Source organism: Lissotriton helveticus, chromosome 5_1 (assembly GCF_964261635.1).
Source record: "Lissotriton helveticus chromosome 5_1, aLisHel1.1, whole genome shotgun sequence".
NCBI classification, from domain to species: domain Eukaryota; kingdom Metazoa; phylum Chordata; class Amphibia; order Caudata; family Salamandridae; genus Lissotriton; species Lissotriton helveticus.
Window position 1 is genome coordinate 1,996,776,699 of NC_136065.1, and position 19,211 is coordinate 1,996,795,909.

Consider the following 19,211-nt stretch of genomic DNA (forward strand, 5'->3'; position numbering starts at 1 on the left):
GGTTGCCATGTTGTTTGAGAGTAAGCTCCTGATCTAATCGAACCCTCAGATTCTTGACCGTTAGTTTAGGGTTGGGCACTGGGCCAAGATCTTGTGGCCACCAATCTGGGGTCCAGAGCATTTTAGCCTCACGAAACAACATGACTTCCGTCTTCCCAGCGTTGCACTGCAGATAGTTGGAAGACATCCATCGTGCCACTGCTTTCATACCCTGGGAGAAGGAGTTTCTGACCTCCGGTGTAAAGATCTTAAAAGGAAAGAGGAGTTGTGTGTCATCCGCGTAAGATATTGGAATGAAACCATATCTTCTCATGATGTTGGCCAGGGGTGCCACGTATATGTTAAATAGGGTGGGGCTCAGACAAGAGCCCTGTGGCACCCCCTTGGAGATTTCAACTTCCTCTGACCTGTATGCGCCCATAGCTACTTGCTGGGTGCAGTCCCTCAGGAAACTCCTCAACCATGCCAAGGCTTCTTGTTTCACGCCGATGTTCGCTAATCTGGTGGTCAGGATGGTGTGAGATACGGTGTCAAATGCCGCAGACAGATCCAACAGCACCAGGACAACAGAGTGACCCCTGTCCTGGTACATGTGTAGATCGTCTGCGACTGACATCAGAGCGGTCTCCGTACTATGTCTGGGTCTGAACCCGGATTGGGACTGGTCCAGCACTTCAGTGGATTCAATGTATTTAGACAATTTACTGTTTACATGTTTTTCAATAATTGTGCCTAAAAACGGGAGCAGGGAAATGGGTCTGAGGTTAGCTAATTCTTCCCAAGGGGTAGCTGTGTTTTTCCTCAACGGTTTCACCAGAGCCTTTTTCCATCCGTTAGGAACCTGTCCCGTACTCAGTGAGAGGTTAATTATTTGCTGGATAGTAGGTCCCAGAACCGTGGCCAAAATGGGCATGATCCGTGCAGGGATGGTATCCATAGGGGATCCACTCTTTATCAGAGAGATGTTTCCCACTACTTCCTCCATGGATATAGGAGGAAAGGCAGAGAGGGAGTGCCTAGTCGGCTTTTCTGTTTCCAGGTTTGCGATAAGGTCATTGTCAGTGGTATTGTGATGATTCGAGAGTGTGATTTTATTATAGATGGAATCTATTTTCTGGTTAAAAAACTGAGAGATGTTGTCACAAAGTTTTTGTGACGCTACTTCTGCACTTTCACATGCTGTGGGTTTAAAAAAAGTCTCCAAAATCTGGTAGAGAGTTTTGGAATTGTTACCAGCTGCTAATAATTGCGACGCAATATAATTTTTCCTTGCTGCTCGGATAGCTTTGTGGTATATTTTCAGAGAGCTTTCGTATAATTGTTTATCTTGATCTTGGCGTGAAGCCCTCCATTTCTTCTCCAGTTTTCTAGTTGTTTGTTTGAGCACTCTAAGGTTCTCAGAAAACCAGATTTCCTGTTTGTGTGCAGGTCTGGGCTTAAAAGTTTTTAGCGGAACAATGCTGTCTATAGTTTTGAGGAGTATTTCCTCGTATTTTTGTAGGGCATTATCAATGTTCTCTTTGACATTCAATGTCTGTGCCGCGAATTTTTTGTTAAAATCTTGTTGGGTCAGCTTGTGCCAAGGTCTTCTTTTATTGGCTAGGGTGAGGTTTCCGCTATCATTTGAGATAAGAGTGGGGGTGTAAAATTCTATTATAAAATGGTCGGTCCATTCCACTTGATAAGGGGTTCTACATTCGACCTGCAGGGAGTTAGTTAGAACTAGGTCTAGCGTATGTCCTGCCTGGTGGGTGGGTTCATTGTTGATTGGCCTTAGACCCAGTATGCTGAGGTCTGACAGCAGTGTCTGTGCTTCACTGTTGAGATCCAACTCGCTGTGGATGTTAAAATCACCTAAGAGAAGGAAGTCAGAGTTTTCGTATATATGGGGTGCTAGTGTTTCCATCAACGTGATGGATACATTTGCACATGGCCCAGGGGGGCGGTATACTAGTGCTCCCTTTCTACTGTTTTTGCTCTGGGTGTGGATTTTAAAAATTAGTACTTCTAGGTTGGGGGTATAAATTTCGTCCAATACCGTTATGTTGATTTCTTGTTTGTGGACAATTGCTAACCCACCGCCAACTTTAATGGGACGGTCCATCCTGACAATTTTGTACCCTATGGGGATTCCTAGTGTTATGGCAGGGACAGAATGAGGTTTGAGCCATGTCTCTGTCAGGAAGCATAGGTCTGGTTGATGCGAATTGATCAGGTCCCATACTTCTACAAAGTGTTTCGGTAGGGATCTGATATTACATAGCAGATTTTTAGTTTTAGGAAGAGTGTTGTTCACCGCATTTTCCATATGCTTAGGGTTGTAGTTCGTGGATTTGTTACCAGGGGGACGCTGCTTAGCGGTGGCGGGAGAAATGTTACAAGCCACCGCTCCTGCCTCAAATTGCCTTTTACATAATCTGAATGAAAAAGGGCCTTCTATATTGTGTTCCACTCTGGTTGGGCAGATCGTTGGTGACAGTTTTAGTATTTCTAATAGTACCTGTGAGGTGTAAGTTAGCTGTACACCTACGTGTCCCTCCATAGCCTCTGGCCCCTAGCCCCGTCCTGTCGCGGACGGGCGCAGACGGGCAGGTCTTGCTCTTGCCTGCCCCGCCCTCCGCTCAACGGTATAGGCTACCGAGTCGGACCGGGGCAGGCAGGCTTGGGTATCGAGCCAAGACAACAACAGAATGCCGTGGGAGCCCCTCTGAGCCCTGTGAGTGGTTTTTAAAATTCGTACATCAACTTTAAAAACAATCAGTGCAAGTAGGTGCAAGCTTTAAAATTATCACATCAATTTTAAAACATAAAGTGCGGGGTCAGTGCTGGGGCATATTAAAATTCTCAATCAATTTTAACAGTAAGTTCGAGCGCCTTGTTACAGCGCTTCCGCTCAAATACCAAGGTAGGCGCCAAGCGGGGTCGGGAGATGCTGCCACCGTCGTCCCTTACCGACCCTTACAGTATGATTTTATGTGTACCTATTTACTGGAAAAGGTAAAAATACAGTGTATCGATCTAATTTAGGTAGAACAACTGTTTTGGATTATGGTACTTCTTTGGATGTGAACTATTTAAAAGACTTCGACATTAGATGAAACAATTTGAAAGGCTCCCTAGCTAGCCAAGTAATGGGCCATGGAAGATGTGTTCAAGCAGTTTGAAGTGAAGCAGTCAGATTAATACTAAGTAACTTAAATCATTTTCCCAGAACTTTACTTTTGTGTGACATAAGTGAAGCAAGCTAGAAAACACAGGCCTGGTTGAGATGGACGCTAGGGTGAGTAATAACTAGTTTTGTCCCTCTTTCCTTGCAGAGCGCAAAGTTTGCATTGACAATACCGGCAACTCTCTTTCTCTGTAGCAAGAATGCAATCATCAAAGTGCAGATCTTGCAGCCTGACAACGTCCTTTACAACAGAGGTGGAGGATACTGCTTTTACAGCAGTAAGACTATCAATAATTGCTAACTCAAAGTCAAGGATGGACATTATTCATGTCGTAGTCTGACAATACACAACATATGCACTGTCATGTTAAAAGCTGGTTCTGGTGGATAGCCAACTTCTAATACCATGTGTGAGTCGCATTATGTGATGAAGTAGCTGGTCCTTTTTATCCACTCCTCCCCCCCCCCTTACTTGTTATAATCAAGTATTTTGTTGAGCTTGTACACTCCTGCAACTGACCCGAAACTGTGACCTGAGAAATGCTCTCATCGTGAATTGTAGTGAGCACATGTACTTACCATCTATCTACAAATTTTACAGCCAGCCGTTTGTTGCAAGACAACACACTGTTCTGGCCTTTTTGGCAATTCTTACAAACTATCTCCATGTGGGAATACTTTGCAGCGACTTCGAATTGTACCATGAACCACAGTGCCAGCATTGTTCATCTCACTGGACTGCGGTACTGATACTGTCAACATAAAGATTGTGCCCTTTATGAAGTAGTGATTGCACAAGCTCCCATGCAATCCTTTTACTGAGTTCTAATGCGGAAGAGCAACCTGCAGGTTTTATACCAGAGTCCTTCCCAGTATATACTCTTGGGATTTATAATTGACCAGTGGAACACACGTACAAGTTGATGCTGTAACTTCTTTTGCTTGGTATGGATTGCCTGAACAGCAACTGCCCTTTGTATAATATTAACCAAGTGTGGGCCCCTATATTCTTCCCATGAGTATATTTCTGTGGAAACGTGGCAGATAAATGTAATACATGACCATTTTAAAAATGGTTCTGGATGGTACTGTGGCAATAGATGCTGTTATTACTGAAATGCAGCACACACTGCAGACTCAAAAACAATCTTTGTTCATGACCAGTATGAAGTTGGGTGTTACCCAAACCATATGAGTAGACCAGTAAGACTGGTCCATTGGTTTGTACACTATCCCCTGGGAATAGTAAGACCCAAGCATGTTTTTAACTTCCCAAGTGAGGTAGGAATCCACAAGTGGGCCCGAGATAGGGACCCCCCCTATGCCTCTATGCTAACCTCGGAAACTGTTCAGCACATACATTTGTTTGGTACCCAGTCTCTTCAAGGAACATGTCCTCCACAAAAATATGTAAGTCAATGGGCAAAAAAACTGCAACACTGACTTTACTTTGTGGCTGAAACCTATTAGTAGGTTGCAAAGTGAGCACTCTCCCTGTTCTCTCCGTGGTGCCTCCCTGCACTTATAATTTGGCTACACTGCCACTGTTTCTCAGCTGCAATGATGATACTTGCGAAGGGACATTATGACTGTCATGAACATGTTCTCAGAATCAAGGTGTCGTGCCATACAACTGAATAATTACTTCCTGACCCATGAATCTCTCCGTTCAGATGCAGATTCTGTATTAGAACCTACATCAGAGCTCTGCTCCATTGTTTGAGTTAGGGCTTGGGCGGCATTCATCCAAAAAAAGACAGACAACAAAAACTATTTCCTAAAACAAAAAGAAAAAAACAATTGTCACTCTCAACAGTTTGTTTAAAAAACACCTAAAAGAGAAAATAATGACTTAATCTTTCAACACACACAATAAGGCAAACAACAATGTAATCAGATTTACTCTTTCTTATGAACCATCAACCCTTCCAGGAAATGTAATGTGCCTTAAAAAAAGGGTTCCCCTTGGTGGGACCGCCACCACACAAATAAGTTCATTGTGTTTGCAAAACTTTATTTTTAGGGAAGCTGCCTGCCCGTTCTCAATCTAAAAAAGCAAACATTGGCTAAAGGCAAAAATATGTTTTGTTCTCAAAAAGCTAATGTTGACAAAGTAGTCCTTCATACTGAAAGTCTGACCTACTGTCTCGTAAAAAAAAAAAAACAATGCCCCAGTGGGTGGGGTTCGGCACCTTTGCTGGTGGCAGATCACCTCCCCGCATTGGCCTAGCAATGGGTTTCTTGCTCAGAGATTACACTCCTAGCAGTGATCCCTGAACACGAATCCATGTCATTGGGGAAACTTCCCACTTTTACATGATGCCCAAATGTCAGTACTCCTTCACGGAGTGGTAACAACAAAAGTATGCAATTAATCTCAGCCACTGGTAATTACTCGGGCGCATCCCAATCCATTGTTATTCTGCACACCATGTCACCTCAGTTTGGATCCAGCTATAGGCAAATCAGTTTTGACCCTGCTGCAATCTGAACAGTCCAGTCCGAACTGCCAATCCAGTTACTCCCAAAACCTGAACACAAGCAACCCAGGACCAGTTTCTTCTTAATTATGGACTTATCAGCCAAGTACAGCATGGTTCCAGTGACACAGTGTGCACGGGACCCGCGTCTGGGGGTATCCGTTCCACATTGGGCGACACACTAAAGTATGCAAAAAAGTGATGGGCGGAATGGTTAAATTAATCTAAGCCACTGATAATTACTCCCAGTCCATTGTTATTTTGCACATCATGTCACCAGTTTGGAATCAGCTATATGAAAATCAGTCTTGATCATGCTCCAATCCGAACAGTCCAGCCCCAACCGCTAAACCAGGTCCTACCTTAACCAGAACGCAGGGTCAAGACTGATTTAGCCTGAGTATTTACCAATGGTTTCGTTAATTCAAGCATTCAATCCATTCCTTTTTTGTATACTTTAGGGTGGCACAAAGCCCCAGATCAGGAAAAGCCCAAAAACAAAATAGCTGCCAACGTTTCCATTGCCTGAGGGGGCCGATCACACCCTGCTGAGGGCCCCAATCCCCTGGCCAAGGGCAGGGAATATTCTCTTTAACATTTTGCCCCCATTGGGGGATACGCCCAGAGTGCCAGGAGAGCGTGGTTGGGTGCATAGAGGCCTGAAAAAAACCATCCCTGTTGTTAAGTGAGGATTCCTGCTCTGGGATTACATCCTAGATGCGGTTCCTAGAAGTATTCCTTTTGGAGAGGCATTGCAGGAAAGGGTATCCCTACTCTTGCCAGAGATACCTCTTCCATCTTTCAGGATGCCCTGAGTGGGAGGCAGGAAGATGCGAGAGCAAAATCCCACCGAATGTGCAGGGCACCGCTTACCTTTTACTATTGGGGTCCTCTAGTCAGCTAATGGCTAGGTGACATCATTGATGGGGGCAGGAGGCGGCAGAAACTGACAGAAGAAAATCTGCATTAGGCTCCATTAGTGTTGAAATTGATTGAAGTCACTGGTGTAAGGATCGGAGGCTCACCCAACCCCCCCCCCCCGCCTCTCCTCTGTTGGTTGAAGAGCAGTGGATGTGACCAGTTCATCCACCAGAGTAACAGTTAATGAGGGGTCCAAGGGATATCGTAGGCAACTTGAGCTTCACTCTTGTCCACTCCAAACACCTCTATGAAAAACACCCACCTTATTCAGTTACCCTTCTAAAATTCTGTCTCTTGCTATTAATTGGATCATTGTAAATGGAGATTATTGACTTGACATTGAATTATCAATGGCATAATATAATGAATAGATCAGTATAATGCCTGTTAGTGACACCATATGATTCCCTTTCTACAGAATGAATGTACTCTGTAGTGTGCCTCTGTGCACACAAGGTACTTTTATAAGGGATTTAGAATAATGCATTTCATTTGTTTTTTAAATAGTTTTGCTTGAGGTGACCATGGTGAGAATGTTCCATAGGGCACTAATGTGGAAAATATAAAACTTTTTTTAAAACTGCAATGCATTTTAGTCATATAAGCACATAGAAAATCCATTGGCTTTGTTGGGGTAATCTATGGCCATTGATGGCTGTCTTAAGGATATTTAAGACTATTAAGGATAGATGAGGATATTGCCATATTTTAAGTTTGATGGATATCTTAACATCATTTTAACAAAGGATGGAAAACAATGTATTGCTCGTAGGGTGATAAGAAGTGAGGCGGAAGCCCTGATGTGCTTAGGGTGGTCTTTCCATGTCTTGGGTGCAATGTAGGAGAATAGGTGACCTCCTGTTTAGGTTTTTGTGTATGTGGGGCAGGAGTGACAGAGCCTCGGTGTCTGGGGGTTGGTAAGTGTATACAGCTGTTCAGGTATTCTGGTCCTGTGTTGTGTAGGGCTTTGTATATATGCGTGAGAAGGCTGAATTGGCTGCACTTGTGACTGGGGAGGCAGTGCCGCTCTCTGAGGTGCTTTGTGATGTGGGTTCAGCATGGGAGGTCGAGTATGAGCCTTTTGCATACGTTCTGGATGGTCTGGAGTCTCTGTATGAGTTGTTTTGAGATCCTGACGTAGAGTGTCACTGTAGTCCAGCCTGCGATGCGTGCTTGCATGACGATCCGTATGGTGTTCTGAGGGAGCCTTTTGAAAATCTTTCGCAGCAGTCAGAGGATTTGGAAGCAGGAGGTGCTCACTGCATTGACATGAGCCATCATGTTGAGCTTGTCATTTAGGATGATCCAAAGATTTCTTGCTTGATCTGTGAGTGTGGTTGTAGGTCCTAGATCTGACAGCCACCAGTCTTGTCAGTTGAGCGTCCGGCAGCTGGTTCACCTCCAGTCTGCTACCATGGTCATGCAGTGGATGAAGCTGGGTCTGGTGGGGGTTGGCTTGTCCGTCAGGGAGAGGATAACTTGGGTGTCATTGGGGTAGAAGATGAAGGTGATGTCTTGTGATCAGATGATGTTGGCGAGCGGTGTCATGTATTTGTTGAAAAGGGTGAGGCTGAGGATCGATCCCGGTGGGACTCCACATATCAGCTTCTTGGTCTCTGATGTGAAGGGTGGCAGCTTGACCCTTTGGTTTTTCTCATGAGCAAGTAGCAGATCTGCATTTTAGAACTAATTCTTATGTGTCATTCTCTTGGAGTCTACTGATGAGGGTATTGTGGGAGACAGTGGGGAAGACAGCAGAGAAGTAAAGCAGGATTACAGAACCTGTTTCTCCTTGGTCCAAGATGGTTCAAATGTTGTTGGTGGCTGTGATGATTGCTGTTTTGGGGCTGTGGTTCTTTATAAATCCTGATTGAATGTTGTCTAGAAGGTAGTGAAGCTCAAGGTGGGCTGTGAGTTTATTGATGGCCTTCTCAATCACTTTGGCTGGATAGGGGAGCAGGGAGATAGGTCCGAGGTTGCTCAGTTGATTAGGGTCAGCTGTGGACTTCATGAGGATGGCTTTGATTTCTGCAAGTTCCCATTCATCCAGGAAAGTGACTGACTTGATGAAGTGGGTAAGGTTGATGCTGACAAGTGATGCTCCCAGGCTGGTGATGTGGTGGTGGAGGTGTCTGTTGGGGACCCTGACTGGATGGTCTGTATTATTGCCTCGGTGTCATTTCTGGTGAGGGTTGACCGTTCCTTTAGGTGGCTGTCTTGCTTGGTGGTGGTTAGGTGGCCGTGTTGGTTAGTGGTTTTTAGGTTAGTGTTAGAAGCCGGAGTCTCTAATTGGCAACGGCATGCACCTTTGTCAAGCAGGGACCCTTCGTCCACATCAGGGCAAGGGGGTTTACACGCTATAGATTACCCCTGCTCACCCCCTTGGTAGTTTGGCACAAGCAAATAGCCTTATCTCAGAGGCAGTGTCTTAAGCATTTGTGAATACATACAGGAATATAGATGAACCACTACAAATAGACACCACACCGGGATGTATAAAAAATAAGTAAGCTTTATATAATTATCACAAGACCTTAACGGCAAAAATCCACAGTACGAATATGCTTTACGGTTACTCAAAAATAGGTTCTTAGTTTAAAGTGTCTCTGGCAACAGATAACCCCAACGGGAGTTATCGCTTAAACGCACAAAAGAGTTCTCAGGGTACAGTCCGCCTTCGAGGAGCGCAGCGTCGGGCCCGGAGTCAAAACTAGACTCTCACAGGACAGTATCTTTAAGAAAACAAAGGCTCTTCTCGGCTTCAGGGAGCTGTGATGTCGTGTGGCACGTTGTATCGTCCGTTCTTTGTTTCGGGGGATAGCGATGCATGGGACCCTGGCTGCGGATGCAGGCAGGGGGCGGCTTCGATCCTTACCAGAGAGGAGGTGGCATTACGGCAGCGCCGGCCCCACAGGTCGTTGCTGATGTCGTTGAGTCAGTGAGTGCTTGGTCACTCTTGTCAATGATCGGCTCAGCCCAGATGGCGATCTAGGATCCGGTGCAGCACAGCGGCAGCGGCGGTCTACGGTGCGAGTCGGAGCAGCGCTTACGGTCTTGGGGTAGATGGCGGCGACGTTGGCTGGCTTGAGTTGCAGAGTTCCTCTGTGGCGGCTGAAACAGCAGTTCCAGCTTTGCTCAAACAAAAGAGGTGAAGTAGTTGGTATCCCTGCGTCTTCAAACAGGAGGCTAGCTCAACTGTAGCCCTCGGGGAATTATCAGCAAGATGATGAGTTTCTTCCTTGGTCCTTTCTACCTCTCCTAGGCATGAGAGACAACACGAAAGAGGAACTACCAGTCTATAAATGTCAGAACGACGAGAGATTCGGAAAAGGACAGACCAAGTGAATGCAAACCTTCATTTACTGAGTCAAAATAATACCCATCAGCCCACCACAGTGGCAGAGCATCGTCATTTGGGAAATGTTGTACATGGAATGACTATTATAGCACACACCTATCAGAGGGGGACAGCTACATTATAGTCATTACCATGTGTCAAGTCCAACCACTAGTTCGTTTTAGCTCAGAGGTGCTGATGATTTGCAGTGCAGAAAAAAGTTTAAAGAATAAGTGCAAAAGAGTACACAGAACGATAAAATTGGCTACTAAGACACAAAAACTTTAATAAGCGCTATGTTAGTGTCAAGATTAAAAATCGGATATTGATAATTTGAAATAATAACTGTCTTTAGCAATAGAGAAAAGTTGGTCTACATGTTTCTGCCATAAAGGTGACTATTCACCAGGCTTTCATCAGGACCAGATATAATTACGCTACTGCAAATATGTGAAAAAACTGTACACACTAAAAAAAAGGAGAATACTAATTGGTACAATACTTCCTACCAAATCCTGTGATCCGGAGTGGAATACTGATTTTGGTTATCACAGGAAAAGTGAATCATCTCCTACAAAAAAAAATTTGTGGAAAATAGTTAGCATAGAATGGTTGCTCGGAGTCCAAATCAATCAAAGGCCTTGACAAAAGTATATTATCGAATGTGGATAATATCGATCCTTTAAAAAGGGCAAAAATTCAATGAATTTGAGATGATTATAAGTACTCACCCAGCTTTATGTGGGAGTAAGCCTCACCTCACCTGGCATCTGCTCAGTTGATGAGGCCCCACTCTGCAATCTGGGTAGATACAACAATTACACAGGAGAAAATCTCTTCCCATGTACCATCTCCCATCTTACATACAACTAAAACCTTGTGACTAATAAAGCCACCTGACCATTGCGAATACATAGACATCACAGATAATATATAGAAGTTAATACCTAAATGAGTAGGTTGATCTAACTGGAGACAAAATTGTCACTTCGTTGCAATTGTATCTCTGTAGTAATACTCTAGCCACCTAAAATTTGGTGCATCTCACATTTTCTTTAGAACAAACATGTTTTCTATGTAAAATAGACTGTCAAATTGGTCGCTGCTGTATTTGAAAAGAAATGGAGTGGGCGGTAAAAGATGGTAAAACCATTACTGTTCATGCCGCTAAAAGGACCCCGTTTTCTCAACCCACAGGCACGGCATTGGATACCTAATGCCTAGGGCCACCATAAAAAGATAGAGGCAATCATTGTACACTGCAGTCCTGGTTTCTGTCATGTGGCGTTGGTATGCTCAGAATACGGGTCAAGCCACCCAACCAAATGCGACGCTAGAATAAACCGGTCTACTAAACAATCAAGAGAGCCAGAGTGTGTTTACCAACTGGCGCATGTCTAAAATGCGGCGAAATCGATGCAAGTCTAAGTCTCAGCCACAGTATTAGAACTCCATAACACTAGAGCCCAAATGCAAGGCGCAAGCAGTTTTAACAAACCAACATATTCGGATTAGTAAATCTAGCGATCTACGGAAGTGGCCTGCAGAACGAGATATAACGACATAGATCGCAAATGCGACCAGACTGCTGGTGTGGCTTCTTTCATACCTGTCCGTCGGTACCCCACGGAGAATCCTGAGCCGAAGGGGAGGTAACTGCTCAAATCACCCACGTGTATATAAATACAAGCCGTGATTGGCCTAAATACTGTCTCCTGGGTCAATTATATAATTAAGTCCGCCCTTTGGTTTTAAAACGGTAGTTTAACCAATCAGAGTCTCTAATGTAAACAGTTGAAAATCGAGGGAAACTAAACTACCTCGGTGACTGGGAATAGTAGTTCACTTATCGACCAATGGCTCAGCACTTGCCGAGAAGTCACCCGGAAATGCACCTTAGTACTTCCTCAGTGTTCATAAATCACACATGGAGCGTCGGAACTACAAAAAAGGTGGGAAAAGTAGTACTCTTTAGAAGTGTACACGCCTGCAAAGTTAGAATACCTGAGGTACCTGGGAAATGTAATTTGTAAATTTTGTCAGTCGCTACGTGATAATAAAGGAGCAAACTGGCAAGGCAACAGGATACGCCGATTTTACAAGAGGACGCGAGCGAAAGGTAGAGGGAGCATTATTCTTCATGGATAGACGATGAGTACTAGTTATGTTCAAAAAGAATTCACAAAGGAGGAGTTATCCATACAAACAATGTTTTTCTCCTATATAGAAAACCACAGAGGAGGGGTAAGAAAATATGCCTGATCACGTGTAACAGAACATTTATCCAAAATAAAGCGTTAGCCCTGGCGTCCATAGAATAACAGACAGGGTATCTGTGCTAGTGTTTCAGTCAACATATCAAAGCAAATAACAAAAGCTACGTGCCTGATCTCTTTTTAACAATTGCTAAAGAATACAAAGACAGTATCAAAAAATTCTATAAAAAAAAAAATAATTTTTACATTTTTTTAGATGTAATGGATGAACTCTTCTTGATTTAATTAAAAGGCACTAGATCGAAATCTTGCCGCTATCAAACTGAGATGGTGTGTGTCATCCATAATCTGATTGACAAGCACTGGAACAGTCCCGTACTACTGTCAAGGTGGAATATGTCTGGTCCAACCTTGCAAGTGGACACATCCCTTCGTGCCGACCTGATGTCAAAGACCCTCGTCTCATAGTGCTAGTAACAATGTGAAAAAGATGTAAACACAATTGTTAAAAGGTCATTGTGCCCTCTGAAAAATGAGATACATACAGAACTCCACTCAATGGAGAAACCAAAAGAGAAAAATGACTAAAGGAAATGACGGGACCCCAAATGGACTAAAGGAGAAAATCATAAGGTGACCCACGGGATATCCTCATTAAAACCATGACTGTCGCTCTTGATCCTATATATCCATTTCTGTTCTTTCATAAAGAGGAACCTTGTGATGTCACTGACCTATGATGGAATGAAAGGACGTTCAGGCACTATCCACCTCAAGTCCTCTACCCATCAACCTACCCATTTAGGTATTAACTTCTATATATTATCTGTGATGTCTATGTATTCGCAATTGTCAGTTGGCTTTATTAGTCACAAGGTTTTAGTTGTATGTAAGATGGGAGATGGTACATGGGAAGATATTTTCTCATGTGTAATTGTTGTATCTACCCACATTGCAGAGCGGGGCCTCATCAACTGAGCAGATGCCAGGTGAGGTGAGGCTTTCTCCCACATAAATCTGGGTGAGTACTTATAATCATCTCAAATTCATTGAATTTTTGCCATTTTTTTAAGGCTCGATATTATCCGCATTCGATAATATACTTTTGTCCAGGCTATGATTGATTTGGACTCTGAGCAACCATTCTATGCTAACTATTTTCCACAAAAAATGTTTTGTAGGAGATGATTCACTTTTCCTGTGATAACTAAAATCAGTATTCCACTCCGGATCACAGGATTTGGTAGGAAGTATCGTACCAATTAGTATTCTTCCTTTTTTTTGTGTGTACAGTTTTTTCACCTATTTGCAGTAGCGTAATTATATCTGAGCCTGGTGAATAGTCACCTTTATGGCAGAAACATGCAGACCAACTTTTCTCTATTGCTAAAGATAGTTATTATTTCAAACTATCAATATCCGATTTTTAACCTTGACACTAAGATAGCGCTTATTAAAGTTTTTGTGTCTTAGTAGCCAATTTTATCGTTCTGTGTACTCTTTTGCACTTTTTCTTTACACTATTTTCTGCACTGCAAATCATCAGCACCACTGAGCTAAAACGAACTAGTGGTTGGACTTGACCCATGGTAATAATGTAGCTGTCCCCCTTGGATAGGTGTGGGCTATAATAGTCCTTCCATATACAACCATTCCCAAATGACGATGCTCCGCCACTGTATTGGGCTGATGGGTATTATTTTGACTCAGTAAATGAAGGTTTGCATTCACTTGGTCTGTCTGTTTCCGAATCTCTCCTTGTCCTGACATTTATAGACTGGTAGTTCTTTTGTTGTTTCAGTTGTGGTTTTGGGACTGGGTGCCGTCTAGTCTTTAAAGATTTTTCCCTATGACCCTCCTTAAAAAATCTTAGTATGTATGAGAGACAACACCACAGGCCAACCTACTACAGCACACTGGCAGAGGTACAGTACAACTCCTACGGTCTACGGGTGCTCTTCCTCGGCAGATGGTCATCTTGTTTGTTCCAGATTGATTCAAAAGATCTGTGGTCTAGGCCCCAGTATTTATACCCATAAATCCTTTGTCCTCTGAAGGCAGAGGGCCCTTTGCCTGGTCAAAACCAGCTTTGGGTGCATTCTACCAGTGCATGTCTTCTTCCTTTGGCTCTACTTCCTGTGGGGAGTCTGAAGACCCTCGCCCACCCCGACAATGTTGTGGGAGATGGCCCAGCTCTATTCAGACCCAGGTGCCCACTCCCACCACTCTCAGGATGATCAGCCTAGTGTATTCGCGCCCTATCTCCTGGAGTCCCCCAGCCCTGTCACTCGTAAAACCCAGACACACAATACACACGTTAGCAGAAGCAGACTGGATGATCAGGCAAGAAAATACTGTCTTTCTAAAAGTGGTATTTTCCAACACAGACTGTTAAAACCAACTTTACTAAAAGATGCATCTTCTCATTCGGAGTTCAGACATACTAAACTCGACTCTCTCCCTGGTTCCTTGAGTCAGTTGGGTCGGACGGACGGGGTCGGACTGACGTGCGGCATCCCGCAGGGTTCCTCCTTATCCCCTCTTCTTTTTAATTTATACCTGACTCCCCTCATCCGTTCCCTGCGAGGTAGTCACGTCACCGCGTTTTAACTACGCGGATGATATTCAGCTCGTTTTTAATATTGACTCCTCGGACCGGTCTATTGCCAATTTTCAGTCCACCCTTTGTTACATCAGTGACTGGATGGGGGCAAGCCACCTCAAGCTTAACCCCGACAAGACAGAGTTGGTCCTTGTCGAGGGGAATCCATCTTTTGGCCTGTGAGGTTGTGTTTCCCCCCCCCAATCCAGTTAACTCAGCAAAAAGTCTGGGGGTTATCATTAGCAACGATCTTACAATGAAGCCCCAGATCAATGCTGTATGCTGTAGTCTCCTCCAGTTTTTTCCAGCGGCGGAAAATCCGAAAGATTGTCCGTTTCCTGACCATTGAGGCCCTCACTGTAGTTTTATTGGCCTTAGTTATCTCGAGGATAGACTACGCCAACTCTCTTTATGCTGGTATTCCGGCCTACCTGCTGAAGAGGTTGCAACTTGTCCAAAACCAGGCTGCCCGTCTTATCTACCGTCAAACCAGGCACCAACATGTCCGTCCTTTGTTGAAATCTCTCCACTGGCTCCCTATGTTTCAGCGTTGTAAATTTAAACTTGGTTGCACTATTTTTAAGTCCCTTGCCAGAACTGGTCCATCTTTCATCTCCTCGTTACTACACCCTTACGTTCCTTCCCGCAATCTTCGTTCTGCTCACCTGGCCTTACTTAAGGTTCCGGCTTTTAAACGGAAGAAACATGGTGGATTGAGATTTTCTTTTCTTGCTCCCTCTTTTTGGAACTCCCTTCCTCTGAACATAAGACTTGCCTCTTCTTATACCCGTTTTAGGTCCCTTTTAAAGACTTACTTGTTCTAGAATGTTTATGACTAACGCCTTTCGCCTTGTTTACTGTTTGCCCCCTTTGCTCGAGCGCCAAGAAACCGCTAGGTGTTAGTTGCGCTTTAAAAATATTTTTTACATTACAGTTGGGATTATAGGATGCTAGAACAAAACTGCCCATTCTGGACTACGGGTAATAGGTAGCCTTACAATGGTGAAAAACTAGCTCATGGGTAATTAACTTACAGGTCATGCCACACACTCCAGGACATGACCTGCCTTCTACATACAACGCACCCTGCTCGCAGTCCTTCTGTAGGGGTGACCAACATGCAGTGAAGGGAAGGTTCACAGACCGGCGAGTTACGAGTCACACAGCAGCCCCAAGCTGCGTACGGAGCTCTGCGGTGGCAGGCCCGAGTCCTACTTTACACGCTGCTCCGGCGGGTGGCACAATCGGTGCTGCAAACCCACCAGCAGCATTTGATTTACAAGCCCCGGGCATCCCTGTGCACGATACTCTGGCTCGACAGTAAATAAAATACACCAATCATGGAATCTCGAATTAACCACCATACATCAATTTACAAAAGGGAGAGCATATGCACTTTAGCATTGATCAGCAGTGGTAAAGTGCCCAGAGTAATAAAACAGCCAGCAACAGGTCGGAAAAAATACAGGAGGGATGCAAAAAAGTTCAGGGATGACCCTGCAAAAGAGCCAAGTCCAATAGTTAACAATGAGTTCTCTGGGGTTGGGTTAGTGTGCAAAGCTGCTGTTGTTTGCGAATCTACTGTGGAAGAAGTTGGACAGGTTGTTTCAAAATGTTGGGAGGGAGTGATGTTGACAATGGCTGAGGGCAAGGTGAAATGCTTGACTGTTGAGAAGATCTCCCTGCAACTGTTGCAGCCTCCGTCAATGTGGTCCACTAGTGACCTGTTCAACCAGGCCTGCTGTTTTCATTGAATCGCTCCCTGTGTGTTCAACAGCAATAAGTCTTTGCTCTTCTAGCCCCTTGTCTCCGATGCTCATTCCCCTCTCTCTGAAGTACATGTTTTTTTACAGTGAAGCACCTACAGCTAAGTAGTGGGTATAGAGGAGGTGAAGGAGACCCCATTCTACCCCAGAGTTCTGACCTCTCATCTGCTCACATAGCTGCAATAGAGGAAACATCCCTAAATGAGGATCTTTACTGGAGGGAGAACTACGGATGGTAACCAGTTAGCCATCTCTGGACAAATAATCTGTCACCGACCTCATTTCGAACATATCCCTTCGCTGTCTTGTGCAACTGCATGAAAAAGATTAAAGAGAACCCAATGTATGTGACTGTGTCCTCCCATGCATCTGGAAGCCTCTAGTTTAGCATCACTGCCTCGAGCAGCAGCTACCACGGAGCCTGGACCCCTCTGGCCATACCCATAGATTAAGCTTCTGTGGAAGACAGTGGGAGCTCTTTGTTGGGAACACAAGGAACCGTGGTGTCTGCAAGAGAAGCATGAACAAACCTCTCTAATTTGCAGAAAACGTTTTGTTGTACGGGCATTAGGCTGCCATCGGGAACTAAAGCTCTCTTTAGCTAGACCTAAGAAAGATTAGACTGTACTGCTCTGTTGCACAACAGTTAAATAAAGCAAGTATAGCAGACTAGAACTATAACAATCAGTGCAAAGCCTCCTCCCAACTTTCGAGTGATCTAATAAATGTTAGCAAATTATTATACAATTAGAAAGTTGAGGGCCACATAACATCCCGCCTAGCCCCGCCCACTGCTTCCCAGCGTCCCTCCCTTCTAGAACTGCTTAATGGAGGCCGCAGCGCAACCCCTTTGAGTAGGGCTCAGGCCCAGCTTTCCATGCGCTGCTGCATCGCTTCTGCTCCTGTCTTCTTGCTTTTTCACCATTTTCTGAGTGCTTTCTCCTTGTTTTCCCCCCTCATTTATCACCAATTTCTCCTTCATTTACCTCCCTAATTTTTCACTTCTTTCTCATCTTTTTTTCCTGTTTTTGGAGTGTTTTCTCCTTGCTTTCCCTACGTTTTCATAGCTTTCGCCTTGGTTTTTCCCTCATTGCTGCTTCCCCCTGCAGCCAGTTTTTCCACTTCCCGCATAGCTCTGCCCACCGGCCCTCTCTCTTCTCAGGACCTACTTAATGGAGGCCGCAGGGTGAGACCATTGAGCAGGTGTCAGGTCCAGCTCTCCCCGTGCTGCTGCAGTGCTCCTGCTCCTGTCTTCCTTTTGCTTCTTCCCTGTTTTCTGAGGGCTTTCTGTTTGCTTTTCCGTCATTTTTCGCTGCTTTCTCCTTGCTTTTCCCTCGTTCTCACTGCTTTCTCCTTGTCCCCCTCCTGTTTTTGAGTGCATTTTCCTTGCTTTTCCTACATTTTCACTGCTTTCTCCTTCCTTTACTCCTGCTTTCTGAGTGCTTTCTACTTGCTTTTCCCTCCTTTTCACTGCTTTCTCCTTGATTTTCCTCCTAAAGGAGCAGTTAGGAACTCCAGTGCCTTGAGACCCTCACAGGTGATTTTCCAAGCTTTCTTTGAGTGATTGATTGATTACCATCCGCCCTATTTAGGATGGTTTTATGTTAAACTTGGCATTTAGGAACAAGCAAAATAATAATGACCTTCACACCATAGGAGGAAGCTCACATTGAGTGTAGGCCATTAGCTATTTTTTTTTTTAAACAAAGTCCAATTTCAGGAGGTTTTTTTTTTATAAATTAAAACTTGGAAAGCGTTTACGTCCAGGCAACATGCCTGACGGCGGTTTCTAGCACTGTGTAGCGCTGTCTGCAAGGCCAGCCGGCATTGATCAATTTGGTAGGTGGAGGAAAGGGAGGGTGTTAACAAAGTCATCTGCCACTTGAACTTAACTCCATCTGCCAAACTCTAACTCAGGCCCAAACTTGTGTTCCTTTAGGTGTATTACTAACTGTTACTTAAATGTATTTTCTCTTTACTGTTTTTCAGGAGAGTCAATGGCGCCCATTAGGACTGGATTGTACTGACAAGTTTTTGTTCCCACAATTTGTTACCTGGATGGGGAGAGATCGGAAGAGAGTACATCTGCAATTTACTTTATTTTCCTTTTTATGTGGAACTTATTTTGGGAACTAATCAAAAATAAAGAAATTCGGAGCAACTAGTGCCATTGCAAAAACTGCATCTACTATCTGCTTCTTTAATAAATACAAATTCATAAGTGTGTGACTGTTTTTGTGGTTACTTTGTACTTTTCAATTTGCTATTAACTTCCACAAGGGGAGTCAACCCAACACATATATTTAATCTGTGTCTTGTTGCTGTTGCAGCCCAGGCGCCCCATCAGCCACACAGATCATCTTGCTAGTTACATTCAGTCAACGATCTCGAAGTCTCTCCATTGTGGCTTGGGAGACCCACATCATTCCTGCAAGACTGTCCAGCTTAATGCCCATGAGCACCACATGTAAGAGGCTGTAATTTGATGTCCCAACACGTAACTAAGGGTGGGAGACAAACCCTTGAGTGTATGGCGAATTGGACCTGAGGTCAGGATTGCAGCAGCGCTTTGCTGCAGCCCACGCGCGCTCTCTCAGCGCTACTTTGCATTTTAACTTCCCGTTTTTTATTTATTTTAATTTTATTTTCTATTCCCCCTGGTTTTAATCTCAGGGTCTCTGGCCACTCACCTGCACTCTAATTGTTTGGAAACCCACCGC

The 19,211-nt window shown here is 44.3% G+C and overlaps 1 protein-coding gene across 2 annotated transcripts in view; it reads left to right on the forward strand.

The window, feature by feature from the left end:
* Window positions 1–18,715, forward strand: part of LOC144756149 (E3 ubiquitin-protein ligase TRIM39-like) — a 439,360-nt gene extending 420,645 nt beyond the window's left edge. For both annotated transcript variants that reach the window (XM_078645725.1, XM_078645726.1), the window contains one exon: window positions 18,481–18,715. The gene's annotated coding sequence lies outside the window, so the exon portion shown is untranslated. The remainder of the gene's footprint in view (window positions 1–18,480) is intronic.
* The last annotated feature ends 496 nt before the right edge of the window (window positions 18,716–19,211 follow it).